Source organism: Telmatherina bonti, assembly GCF_933228915.1.
Source record: "Telmatherina bonti genome assembly, chromosome: 7".
NCBI classification, from domain to species: domain Eukaryota; kingdom Metazoa; phylum Chordata; class Actinopteri; order Atheriniformes; family Telmatherinidae; genus Telmatherina; species Telmatherina bonti.
This window is the reverse complement of record NC_136625.1, coordinates 27919320-27933937: the sequence shown is the minus strand read 5'-3', so window position 1 is coordinate 27933937 and position 14618 is coordinate 27919320. Positions and strand designations below refer to the sequence as shown.

Genomic DNA, 14618 nt, shown 5'->3' with positions numbered 1-14618 from the left:
ATCAAAGTCAACATTGTGATGCCAAAAGCTCAATTTAAAAAAAAAAAAGTCGCGGCTCGAATTTGGTGAATAACTCCTACAGAGTTTTAAGAGCTAGAAGTTGTGATACTAACCATTTCACCTTGAAACAATGTGAAGTAAGGTCCAGAACATCTCTTTAATGATTTTTTACCAAATACTAATAATAACATTGATCTCAGAGCCCTAACTGCAGCAGCCATTCTCCAAAGTGCAGTTGGGAGATTATTAATATCAGCTATCCTGACAGTCTATAAGATGTGAAATCCTCTCATCGACCTGCATGTTGGAGGTTTGATTTATAACTTGACTAAATGGAAGACCACATAAATTTGCTGGAGTTTTTCCAAATTTCACAATGGCCGAGTGATAAGAATCTTACTGAAGGGTATTACAATATCTCCCAGTGCGCCTCTGATCCATTGATGCCAATTTTGCTGCGTTTTATTTGCAGTTGCGGAGGAGTAACTAACTATAGGATTTTTTTTTTTTTTTTTTTTTTTTTCTGAAGGTTTTGTTCTGTTGTATTTAAGTGGTTAAAACTGAACTGGATATTTGATTGGTTTAAGCAGAAGAATATTCTAAAAATAAAGGTAGTTAAAGATGTTATCTGAAAAGCTATTAGCACAAGTGCAATACCTCTCTTGTAACCTTGCCATGCTGCAAAGAGGAATGTGATCAGCAAAGGTCCATTTTTCATCACAGCCATGAAATCTGACTAAAGTCAAAAAGGAAGTCAGCTTTACTCACAGTATATGGAAATACCAATATCAGTTCTAGCTGCACATGCTCTCCAGGAAGGACTGATACCAGATGACTGGGTCAGACCACATGAACATTTCAGTTCTGCTCTTTTTCTCCCTGATTTTAATGACTTATGAGACTCTACTGGGGTATAGGGATACAGAAACATACACAAGCACAGGGCTGGGAGATCGTACAGGATGGACAGATGAAGGGCAATGAGTCTGCCCCGAGGACAGGTTAGTGGGGAGGACAGAGACAGAATCAGAAGGAAACTGGAGAGAGAGAGCAAGCCAGAGATAGGGGAAGCGTCAAACAGAGAGCAGAAAAGGCAAGAGCCGAGTCGGAGGAACCTGCCAAGAAGCAGGATATGGATCAAAGTCAAGGCGAGTCAGAAGTATGCAGTCTGTGGAAACACAGGAAGGTGTGAAATCAACTGTCGGTTTGATACTCCCTTTGTGAATAAAGGCAAAGATAGTTCCTGGGATGTTTTATTTACCCTATTCTAATACTATTCATTTGCATTTTTAAGGTTAGTAAAATTCAATTTAGAGTAGAGACGTCAAAGATGAGACCACAGGATTGACTTGAGGGCATAACATCACATGTTCAGTTTATGCAATTTACCACTTCCACAAGCCTAATTTCATGCTAGCAGCTGAGTGCAATCAAATGAATAAAAATCAGATACATGTTGCAATTTAGAAAATGTCAAAAAGAGTTATGGAAATGTCAAGGTGACAGCACAGAGAGACAGGCAGTGGCAATTTACCATTCGAGACAGATTCATTTTTAAAGAGTAAGTGAATGTTTTGCAGACCAAAAAAAAAAAAAAAAGTGCAGTTTTCTATGTAACTCTCTGTCAACAGATACTTTCCTCTTCAGCAAATGTGTTTAAAAGTTTGGTTTGTCAACTTTTTAAGAGAGAACTAAACAAATTCAATTAAAACCCCATTTGTTTGGGGAGGGGGCTGTTAGAATTAGCCAGGGCGCCGGTGATTTCAAAGAAGTAAAGTTATGAAAAGATAAGCCAAAATGATAGAACGAAAAATTGAGGTTTAATCAGTAATTTACATAGAATATCCTTTTTCAAACATATCAGGCTCTGAGGCTGAAGAAAAAGGAGTTACAGTTCCTCAAATTAATTCAAATTGGAAAGAGTAGAGTCCTATTTGCATATGTTGTTTGCTTAATCTGCACAGTCAAGGACATTAACAAATGACACTGTGATATGGGCCACTTATGCAGTAAATCTATATTCACAGTGGACGGGCGGGAGACCTGAGTCATTTTGGTTTGCACTGATTACCTTTTTTTTCAAATTTGGAAAGTCACGAAACTCATTGAAATGCCAAGAAAGCAGTGAATACACTTCAAATACCTAAAAGTAGAGGAAAAGACTGTTATTTTCAGGAAGTAAGTCAAGGTATGCTACAGAGCGATATAAAACTAAATGAACATAAAGTAAATAAACACATCAGACAGTTTAAAAAATAAACTAAAATAAAGAACGTGTTGCAGGTTAGAGCCCCCCTAAAATCAGGATATGGAAAAATATAGTTGGAAACCAATGCTAAATAAAAACAACCATATTAATATTTTTTGGAGTAGTAATATACTTTACAACTGCATCTAAAACACCAAGACAGGAAGTGATGTAGGAAGAAGGAGATGGTGGTGTGCTGAAAAAAGCACCCATGCAGTGAAAAGCACCCAATTGGAAAATGTGCAGTAAGCACATGTCGCCTGTAAATGACAGTTATTTATTATTACCCTTAAAAAGAATAAATACAAGCTCACATCCCTCTTCCAACATCACTTTCTGTTTAATGGTTTTAGATGCAGTAGTAAAATTCTTACAAAAACTACTCATGAACCCCAAATAGTGCGTTTATAAGTGTATTTTTATTTACCATCAATTTCCTATATTATTTTTTCAATATTTTTTATGACCCACTACTCCACATCTGATTGATTTCATTGTTTTGTTTTTTTTCTTTTTCTCAAGAAAATCTGTTGGCTCCAGTTTTTTAGAGATACTATTACAACATAAAAGAACAACTTCCTTTTAGTTAACTTCAAAGCTTGCCCACTGAGGTACATGCCTGTGGTGAAACACGTGAAGATGTCTAGATCACAGGTGGAATAGATGTGTGAAAAGGTGTCGAAAAGAAAAACAAAAAATCTCTTTGAGACAGTTACAGGAGTGATGTGAGAATGGAGCAAGATGTCAGGAAGGGGAAGGTTTCCAGTGTCCACAATGTTGGTTGCAAAAGACTTTAACTTCCTAACATGTTGAAATAAATAAGAGAAATAAGAAATCTTCATGTGTAAAAAAAGCAAATAAATCAATATTGGAAAAATATGTCCAAATTTAACATTAAGGTCTATGGTTTCATTCATTCCTCAGCAAGCTTGAATAAGATATCAAATGTCAAGTTCTTTGAAAGGTTCTCAATCACATCAACCTCTGTGACAAATGGAATTTAAACCCATCAACCCGCATTAGCGCTCATGCACAGAGGACGGGGGTTAACACAGGCAATGTGGAAAAAAAAGTTAATGCCAGCATTACTTGGAATCAGAGCAGAGACTAAGTGGACTGTGTCCTCTTATATTGCCAATAAAACCAAACCACACATCAAAGCATGCCAGCGCTCCAGCCCCATAATCCACTTACTAACGGATGGGGATGATGTTATAATGGCACCAGCGCTCCTTATGACTTACACTCCTGTCATGTAAGTCCTGAATGGAGAAGAGAAGACATGGCCTTTCTCAGGATAACAGAGGAGACATGGAATCAGAGCTGAGCTATAAATCTGTCACTTAGTCTCTGGATGCAAAGCATTGCGAATCAGGGAGGCGGAAAGATCTGGACAATCTGACAGTTACAAGATAACAAAAGGAAGTTTGTTGCTTTGATTACAATAAACTTTATCTTTGCAGAAGAGTTTCCGATTGAATTTAATATCAGGTCACAGTAGTGATAGAAAGCGGCAGTGTTCAAAATCTAAATCTATTCTTTCATGCATTTGTTATCGTGCTAACTCCTGAATCTTGGGTTCAATTACAACATTTCACACCAATAAATTGAAGCTGTGGGGATTTTAAGCAGATGTGGTGCAGATTTTTGACATTGAACAAATGTGAAAGTCAAAAGCCCATTTCAAACACATCACACTAGGGTTAACCCAATGGAAATGAAAATTAATGAGAAAAATGGCTTACATCATTTGATTCAATTTGGAGTATTTCATAAAAGGTAATAAAGCATTAAGGCATGGTAGTTGGACTCTTTGTGGTAATTGGATATTAATATGAATAGTATTATGATTGTATACGTTACTGTAATTTTAAAGCTTTAAATGGTTACAAAATATTTAAAGATTATTTTTTAATCATATACATGTTGTATTCAAATTTGCCACTGTCATTGTCTTGGGAAGGATTCTAATGTTTAATCATACAAACAGACAAAGGTTTACTCACAAAGAAAAAGATACTTTGCTTAGATCACATACAGTTACAAAAAACAAAACTGCAGGTTAAAAACTAAAAATGCTACACTGAAAATAGAAACATTGAAAAGTAAAAAAAAAGAAAAAGAAAAAAAAAAAAAAGGTTGAACGATGAGTAATGCTCAAAAAGTTCCCAAAAAAAGAAGCAAACATGATAACTGAAAATTTAATCTAGCTGTGAATCAGTCCACCGCTTTGCTTCATTGACATATCTCAGCCATACCTGGTTACCAATTTTGTTATTAATGGTTTGATATTTAAGCTTCAAGTTTGTGGTTTAAAGAGACATGGCTCCCTGAATGCTAGTTGATACACAGACACACACAAGCTCTTTATGTATTCCACAGAAGAAGCTAATGAGCAAATGCTAGCATCCCATTATGCTAAGCTAAGATGGTTGATTTTAGAAATATTACCTGCTTGATATTCATACTGTTTTAATTGTGGGATGGTACATCAGCTTAAGTGTATGACAATGTTACTGTAAAGCCACTTTACACCTTAAAAAAAGTTTGAATTTTGAGAATAATACAACCTTGACTGACGAGACAAATTGTATTTAGCATTTTTTTTTGTTTGTTTGTTTTGTTTTTTTATGTTACGACCACTAAACTCACCAAAGCTTGAAATTTGGTTTATTTATTGTGGTTTTCTAAGTGCTATCCAAAGCACCATCTTGGTTGAATCCTTCAGTGCAGATTTAACTTGAAAAAGCAGTCAAATAATGCTGTTTTCCACCAAGCAGCTTGTTTCCACCTACACTGGCGCTTCCACCTCACAGTGCTACATTCATTTTTGTATAAATCTATAGATTCCTATATACACCATTAGTGAATCAACTGTGTCTTGGCTATATTGTGGTGTTTGTGGCATGTCTATATCTTAATTTATTCTCTTGCAGTGATAAAAAAAATCCAAAGATCCCTTATTTCTTTCTATTCTGAATTGTAGTATCCAGCATTTTACGTGGATCCAGATCTATAATTTATATATTGTAACACCTGTTCTGAACTACTCTCGCATTTTTGGCACCTGATTACTTATTGTTAAGTTTTATGCATAAATACTGAAAATGGCCCTATCTCAAAATGACAAAGACTCCTTCAAAAAATTGTTAGATCCAGATAGTGGTCCAGATCACGCTCAACATTTAATGAAAGCTAAGTTAGACCAAGACCTATTCTCTAATTAAAGAAAAAAAAACTATAAATAATGAAAATTTCTCCAATAGTTTTTTTTCATAGTTACTAACAAACTAACAGACAGATAAACACCAGCAAAAAACATAACCTCCGCCACCTCTTTGGATAATGTAATTAATTAATCTAACTCTGATTCTGCAAAGTGTAAAGATATAAAGTCATTCTACGTGTGGCTACCATGTAAAAGCCTCCAATAAAGAAGGGAAACTGGCCAAGCTGCCATTAAAGTCAGTACAGGTTAAATTCTCACTGTGCCCCTCCGTCACAATGAGACTGAGTACTTGTGCTGTAATTAATAAAATGTTTACAGCTATGTAATTGTAATTTCAGACCATGAGAAAAATGTGAGAGAAAGGTGCTTTGTTTACTAAGAAAGAGTAGCTTGCATTTATTTTAGATGCTTACAGAAATAAATTTAGTTTATTTAGAAAATTTAGAAATAATAAGTTTTTACTGTAGGATTTGTGCCACAGCAAAACATCCAAATTTGCCTAACCTTACATGATTTACCACAATTAAAAACAATACATGAGACAAGTTCTTGAGTTTACTCTAGTATGCATTTTATGTGAATAAATATTAGCAAAGCCATTGCAGCCACACCCTGATAAAATCCCTGTATGTTGTTCCTGTTGCACGTCTTACTTTCTACTTATTTTGTTAAACTTTCTGAGTATAAAACATTTGTACTATATTTCAATGGAAAGAAAAAAGGTTTCTGCAAATGGGTGCGTACATATTTTGTTCTGGATCTCTCTTGGCGCAAATGTTTAACTCCTTCAAACAGCTATCAATCCCAAAGTTTCATCAGCACAAATCCAAAACTCATTTTTACACTCGCTCATGTGTGACTAATTCATTTGGGAGAGGCGAATGAGAGCTTGCAAGTCACAGTGTTTCAGCAAATACTCTGAAAATTAGAAGTTTATGGTAGAATGCCAGAAAAATAATAGTGTAGGTGTTCTGCATAATACCTCTATGATACTGGGTTACCATTAGCGTAGGGAACCGTGATGATCGCTGGGTTCAGATAAGAGGAATTGTCTTGTTCCACGGAAAGGAATGGCATCCAAATTCAGGGAATAACAATAGTCTTTACGTAGTTTGTTTTTTTTACTGACTTGAAAAGAACTTGTTTCACACATATTTTGAGACTTTTATCGTCTCAAGCTTTTCTCAGCCTTGCCATTTGTTTTTCAAAAGTAAAATTATGTGGCATGCATGAGCATTACTGGGTCACTATACAGCAGATAACTAAGAAAATTATGCCAACTGGAAAGTATTTGCATTTGTAATTGAAGTTTGAGTCTATGTAATGTTTGTAATTACACCACTGACCGACATGCTTGTACAAAATGTGTGATTGTCTTCTGCGAAGAATCACTGTATGCCTCATTTAACCGGATGAAGCAAACATGACAGCAGAAAGAAATAAAAATGTTTATTTGTATTATGTTTATCTCTTCTGGCTAAGAAACCTCTTGACTTTTTTTTTTGTTTGTTTGTTTTCTGTTCTAGCCTGTCTGTACAGGAAATTAACTTGGGCCTAAAAATCTCAGCAATCTTTTTTTTTTTCAATCTTTTTTTTTTCACTGTAAAGCAAGCACAGCATCCTTTACATTAGCAAAGCAAAATAAACCAGCCGACCAGCGTGTAACATCTCAGCTTCAATGCAAGTCTGCTTTATTATAAGCATGTTTTCTGCTTTATGAGACACTCATCCTTGCTGAAATATCCTCTGAGAGCGGAAATTATTGGATTCTTGACATCAATACAAGCCGGGCTAACTTCTCTTGCGTGCTCACTGAGATGCAGCTTTAAGCAAATGTAGAACAGTTTTAGAAAAATTGTCATGTGCATCCTGTTTGTTTCATTGTGTTTAATTCTGGCTGTGTTGCAGTAAGGAGTAAATAATTAAAAGATGGATGTGCTCAAGCAACACTGGGCTGAGTTAACGTGAACAATTCAACATTAAAGCCACTAAATAAAAGAGAATTAAGCTCACATTCACAGTTTATTCATAGTTAACCCCCCATAGTACTGTTCAAGCATGCATGTTGGCAGCCGGCATTTCCAGCTGAAGCACTTCAGCAATAACTTTAAAATGTATTAACTGTTTTCATCAACTACTAAAGAAACTGAAATTACTGATTACAAGAAGCTTTCATAAAACACTAATCAACTCAGTGTTAATATATCAGCTTTTTCAGCTGTGAGGTTGAAAGGCTGCCTTTTTTATTTAACAGATATTCTAATTTTCCCTTTTCTCTCTCTGTTGGGAAGCCAACAAATGTCTGCATCAGCGATTCAACAGCCTCACAGACAGGCCAAGCGCTTGGCCATTCTCATGGCCCATAGGGAAACCATGGATTGGTCCGTCTCGCTCGGCAGGTTTTTCAAAAACACACCATGCTGTGATGCTCAGAGAGCATCTCAGGAGGCTGGAGATTCAGCAGAGCCGACTGCTTTGCAGTGACCAGAGCCGCATAGATTTAAGGTTTATACGATCAATGTTATCAGTGCAAGTTTAAGAAGGGTCACTGTGTTGATATCGTGTGCCGAGCATTGTCACAATGACCGTTCACTCCCACACACCGATGGAGGACATATGCGTCTGTGTGTGTTTCTGAAAGCTGATTTGCTATTGTGTTGTGAAATGAACTGTGGTCGAACAGTGCTAACAGTGCTAGCACTGTGATCGCTTCATATGGCAGAGGCTTTCAGCAGTGAAATGAGGATGTAGCAAAACTGAATTCAGCTTGGAATTCCCAGTTAGGCTTAAATGACATTTTAGATGTTCTTTACGAATTGCACATTTAATTGCAACTGGAACTTGTTCATATTTTCTATTTGGATCTGTGTTTTCCAGCGGTGAAAGTTTTTACATGATGAAGATATCTGCTCCACACCAGGTAAAATTATTGAAAACCGAAGAGTGTAAAAAAAAAAAATAAATAAAAGTTTATAATGTTTACGAGAGTTTAAGTAGGATTATATCTCATTACCAGTCTTACATATCTAATTAGACATGAAAAAATTGCTTCTAGAAATAAAAGGTATTGTGGGTATTTGAGCGTCTAGGAAAAGTATCAATTTACAGAGCATCAATCGAAATCAGAGGCCAAGAAGAAGCATGTCATGACATCATATACCCTGTTTGTTCCTATTCTCTTTGTATTTATTTATTTTTATATTCACCTGTGCCTTTTCTGACTTTGATTTTTTCCTCCATCTGTCACCAAGGCTTTAGCAGGATTTATGTTGCAGAACAGCATCCTCCTGTTACCCAGACAAGAGTTTTCAAGTAAGTCCATCATTTATACACTGCTCAAAAAAATAAAGGGACACTCAAGTAACACCTTGTAGATCTAAAACAATGAAATATTTGTATGAAATACTTTGTTCTTTCCATAGTTGAATGGGCTGACAACAAAATCACACAAAAATGATAAATAAAAATCAAATGTATCAACCCATAGAGGTCTGGATTTGGAGTTATACTCAAAATTAAAGTGGAAAAACACACTACAGGCTGATCCAACTTTGATGTAATGTCCTTGAAACAAGTCAAAATGAGGCTCAGTAGTGTGTGTGGCCTCCGTGTGCCTGTATGACCTCCCTACAATGCCTGGGCATGCTCCTGAAGAGGCGGCGGATGTTCTCCTGAGGGATCTCCTCCCAGACCTGGACTAAAGTGTCAGCCAACTCCTGGACAGCCTGTGGTGCAACTTGCCATTGGTGGATGGAGCGAGACATGATGTCCCAGATGTGTTCAGTTGGATTCAGGGCTGGGGAACGGGTGGGCCAGTCCATAAAATCAACTATTTTGTGTTGGAGGAACTGCTGACACACTCCAGCCAAATGGAGTTTAGCATTGTCTTGCTATAGAAGGAACCCAGGGCCAACCATACCGGCATATGGTCTCACAAGGGGTCTGAGGATCTCATCCTGGTACCTAATGGCAGCCAGGCGAGCACATGGAGGGCTGTGCGGCCCTCCAAAGAAATGCCATCCCACACCATTACTGACCCACTGCCAAACCAGTCATGTTGGAGGATGTTGCAGGCAGCAGAACGTTCTCCACGGCGTCTCCAGACTCTGTCACGTCTGTCACGTGTGCTCAGTGTGAACCTACTTTCATCTGTGAGGAGCACAGGGTGCCAATGGCAAATTTGCCAATCTTGGTGTTCTCTGGCAAATGCCAAACATCCTGCACGGTGCTGGGCTGTAAGCACAACCCCCACCTGTGGACGTCGGGCCCTCATACCACCCTCATGGAGTCTGTTTCTGACTGTTTGAGAAAACACATGCTCTATGCCACAGCTCGCAGTGATGTGCCATCCTGGATGAGCTGCACTACCTTAGCCACTTGTGTGGGTTGTAGACTCCATCTCATGCTACCACTAGAGTGAAAGCACCACCAGCATTTAAAAGTGACCAAAACATCAGCCAGAAAGCATCAGAACTGAGAAGTGGTCTGTGGTCACCACTTGCAGAAGCACTCCTTTATTAGGTGTCTTGCCAATTGCCTATAATCTCCACCTGTTGTTGCATGTGAAATTGATTGTCAATCAGTGTTGCTTCTTAAGTGGGCAGTTTGATTTCACAGAAGTGTGGTTGCCTTGGAATTACATTGTGTTGTTTAAGTGTTCACTTTCTTTTTTTGAGCAGTGTATTTATGCACAAGGAAAATTTACAATATCAAGTTCAATAGAGATGATTATCTTTCAAAGCATTGACTGAGATATTTCATAAATGCTACAATATCTGATATTCTTTGTCTACCTGGGGACTGATTTCTGTTCAGTATTAAATATGCATATGGACAGTCTTCAGTTGGTCTTCTGCGGTCATTTTATGTGCATCTCTGTATATTTTCAGCTTATAGATGTGTGGCCAAACTGTGCAAACCCATCAGAAATAGTCACAGCAATGTTGAGCATGTATGACCAGCAAAACAATCAGAAAAATAGATGATGAAGCAGCTGCGTTCTATTAAAAAGGTGCACAGACCATCACCATCTACTGCAGTAGTTCCCAACCTGGGGTGCCTGGATCCCCGAGGTGGTCCCCAAAAAATAAAGGGGATCCAAGAGGATTTATTTGTTAAGAGACGATTTAAATAAAATCCAGGCAATGTTCACAAAGAGATGAGATGAGGCTCATTTTCTTTGTCATTTGGGTGTTTCATTCACACAGAATCAGTGTTTTAGGAGCCTGGATTCACTAACTTTGCACCATGTCATTAACAGGACGTGACTGAAAAATATCACAGTGCAGATTATTTGTATTCATTCAGAGAAAAAAAAGGGTATGTGTTAGTTATTACACTAACTGATTTTATCAAAGGAAAATATGTAGTCAGAATGTATCTTTTTTTTCGGTGAGAAGCAGCTAATGAAAGCATAAAACCAAGTGGTTCCAACATGGAGTGGGTGGGGCTGGGTTCACAGCTTTTTGGTAGTCGGATGAAGGTGGTGCCAAGGGAAAATAGGTTTGAAATCATTGATCTACTGCACTGCCTCTTTTCATGTTGCCTTTATAAATTCTCCACGATGTTTTCTCTGTTGCAATCACAACTTGCATTAGAATGCAGAAATTAACTAAGAACTTTAAGAGCTCTGTTGTGACTGTATTTACTAAGTAAGGCCAGTTTATTGCGTAGCACATTTTATGTAAGACAATTCAAAGTGCTTTACATAAACCACTTCCAAACTTCTACAGTTGGATGCAGAAAAAGCATTAGAAAGCACATAAAAGAAATAATGAGAAAAAGAATCACACTGCAAAAGTCATAAATAGCATAATATAAAACATATTCAAATTAAATTAAAATGGTTAAAAATGAAGCAACAGTCGATATAAGCTAAAAGTTACTTTGCAGATTTCTTGCAAAGGTGCATGATATTTAAAAGTATCAACATTTAGTGACCATTGAATTTCCACTAGTGGTTTGTTTCACAAAGACTCCTCCCTCCATGTTTAGTCTGGACTCTGGTCTAGACTTGCTGACCTGAGCCGTTGAATCTAAGAGTTCTGCTGCATTTATCCATCCATTTTCTTAGCCACTTATTCTAATTAAGGGTTGAGGGGCCCATCCCACAAATCATTGGGCGAGACGCAGGGTACACCCTGGACATGTTGCCAGTCCATCACAGAGCCAACACAGAGGGACAAACAACCGTTCATGTTCCAGCAAGATTTATGATCTGTAATAATAATAGTATTCTCTAACAGCCATGCTGGCCTAAAGCACATATTTGTGTATGTGGGCAGTGACGTTTGACAACATTTAAAACTGATGTACCTGTTCATGTGCATAAAAGGAGAAGAAATCAGCCTTATTACCCAAACGTCAAATGTAAAGTACTAAAGACATAAGACATGTATCCCCATTTGCTGAATATTCATATTGAGCTTCCAGCTTGCAAATATTTTTTACTAGAAATGTTTTCTGATGTTTTTGGATACAGATCTTTGGCTGGAGAGGTTCTTTTACAGCATGCAAACCATAGAGCACATATGTAAATTACAACAGGATTTGGTGATGTTAACACTTAGATGGGGCCAATTAGAAAATGCTGGTGCTCATAGAACAACCCATTAAAGCCGTAATGTTTTTGCGTCATAGTGTGTATTTCAGCCAGCACGAAGCAGACTAAGAGGAAAGTGTGACCTAGCAGTTATTAACATAAGACACCCCACAGCTCTGACAGACTAGGTTGCACTTCACATTTTGGGTTGAGTGGGCACAGTGTGGGATTTTCTTTTTCTTACTTCCACACCACTGATCCACAGTAAACTTGAACCTTGAATGCTTGAAGGCTGTGCCACAGTTGAGGGTAAATCTGCCCATATTGTCCGAACATAACACCATGCAGCAAAATAAGCAACATCAGCAGCCACAAGGGCTGAAATCCTTTTTTCTTTTATTATTTGAACTTATTTTATTACACAGTCATTTATTCTTTTGTGAATGTTTCTCTCCCTGCATTTCTACTCTACTCTGCCTTTCACTACAATGCTTGTGCACACTTGAAAGTTGGATTTTTGGCCTCTGTGGAAAAACAATAGAGCCAAAATAGACTCTCAGGGGGAAAACATTGCATCTCACCCTAAGCATGAAAATATTAGGCAATCATATAATGTAATTGACTCTGTTTGGTTTGGATGCCTCCATACTCTGTGTGCTGATTGGATTGATCCATTGAGGCCCTGTAGCAAAACAGCAACTAATTAAAATTTGGAAATTAAAAAGGGAGAAATGTGCACGGGCAATAACACACTGGAGCTCTCTATAGATAAACCAATCATAACACAATGAAAACGCGATGCTCTCTAAATAAATCTATATGTCTATAGTGGTTTTGTTTGTCTCCATTCAGCAAAAGTGAAGGGATTTATTTCCAGCTGTCTGCCTGTAGGGTTCATGCTGGAGTTGAATGTGTTTTTGAAATGCCAGTGTTTCACCTGGTGTTGGTACAGACAAACACAAGGTTAGTCATCTATTATGGATGACCAGCTGCAGCCGCTGGAGGACACCGTGGTCACCTTGTTTATGTGAATGCAAAGGGAGAAGCTTTGAACCCTGTGTGCGGAAGCCTCCAACTTTACAGAATTTCAAAAGCACACAGACTAAAGCACAGAAAATAACCTCTGCACATTTATGCATTCATTCAGATCTGTAGCTTGAAAAATAACTAAATGATCAGGTGATAACGCTTCTTGGCTCAAGTCACTGGGAAAAAAAAAAAACTTAGCTTCTTCAGCCTTGGATCACATGTTAATGCAGTCCATTGAACCCGATTCCTCTTTAGGAGCAGTCCAATGACAAGTTTGGCTTGTCTGCAAGCCTTAAAACGCCAGAGTCCTTACTCGTCCATTAGGCATAAATAGTCTCCTGGTAGCTATGATGGCCAAGCAATCAACTGTAGCAGATTAGATGTTCCTGGCTGAGCTGACCTGGCTCAGTAGTGCAGAACAGGGACTAGCTTGAGTCCATATCGTGTTGGGATAAAGAAAAAGAGACAGAGAGGGAGAAGGAAAGAGAAAAATAACTGATTGCAAAACACATCCTTTTGAGATGTTGAGAAGGAGCAAAGGATGTTATGGATAAAAGGATTTCCCTTTAAACCTGAGAAGACTAGATATCTGGCACACTTGCTCCGTAACTTATGTCATGGAAAAATAAGTGATTTCAGTGATCCATCAAGAGTTAAATAATCAGCATCTGGTTTGATAATCATTTTATATGAACAGTGAATCATTTTCTTGTTTTAAGTAAATACACCCACCATTGTGTGGTTTAATAACTGGATCGGCTATTTACTCTGTTTGCCATCTTCCCAAGTTAAATACACAACTGTTTTAGACTGATGGCCAGGCTAAACAGGTTCTTTTTTTTTTTTTTTTCTTTCTGTGCCAGTTTTTCGAGCACACGTGTGTCGCTAACACAATGCCCAGTAGGCCAACAAAAGAAAGAGCAGATGATGCATCCCCACTAGGCACCTGATGACTAACAGTGAGTAATAGATTGGATTCGGTAAAAATATATACTGCTGCTTCGGGTCTTTTGTCAGGTTGTGGTTGCAAATTTAGTCACATCAATTTGATTCATTTAGTCCTTAAAGAATCACCCTGAGGGAGCAGAGTTGAATCTGGTAACCATGCAGATGCGGCTACGCAACAAAAATAAGATTTAAAAAAAATAAATAAAAATGTCGTGGTGGTGTCTATAAAAAATTGCAGAGGCTCACACTACTACAGCTAGTGTCTCAAGAACAATAAATGGAGCATATTTTGCACATATGTGATATAAATGTGCACTATATGATGCTGTGAGGAGGATGATCGTACCAGCTGTAAGTGTTTCAGCGAAAGATTTTTCTATTTAAACAGTGGAAAGACAGTTTATTGCACACATATCTAACACCGTTACATGCTTTGTTCAGGTTGACACAGACATGCTGCTATTATTTATATTATTAGATCAAAGAATAGTTTATACTGCTAGAAAAAGGTTTTAGTGAGTGCTACGTAAAGTAAGATGTACAGATCACTAACAGAAGTCATGGCTAACAGAAAAAAAATAAACTGGGAATTGTTTTCCTTCATCTGTCATCACATAAAATAT

At 37.7% G+C, this 14618-nt stretch overlaps 1 protein-coding gene across 1 annotated transcript in view; it reads right to left on the bottom strand.

Annotated features, from left to right (window-relative positions):
• astn1 (astrotactin 1) overlaps positions 1–14618 on the bottom strand; it is a gene marked incomplete at both ends in the record, with an annotated part of 379418 nt that overhangs the window by 296051 nt on the left and 68749 nt on the right. The window lies entirely within an intron of this gene.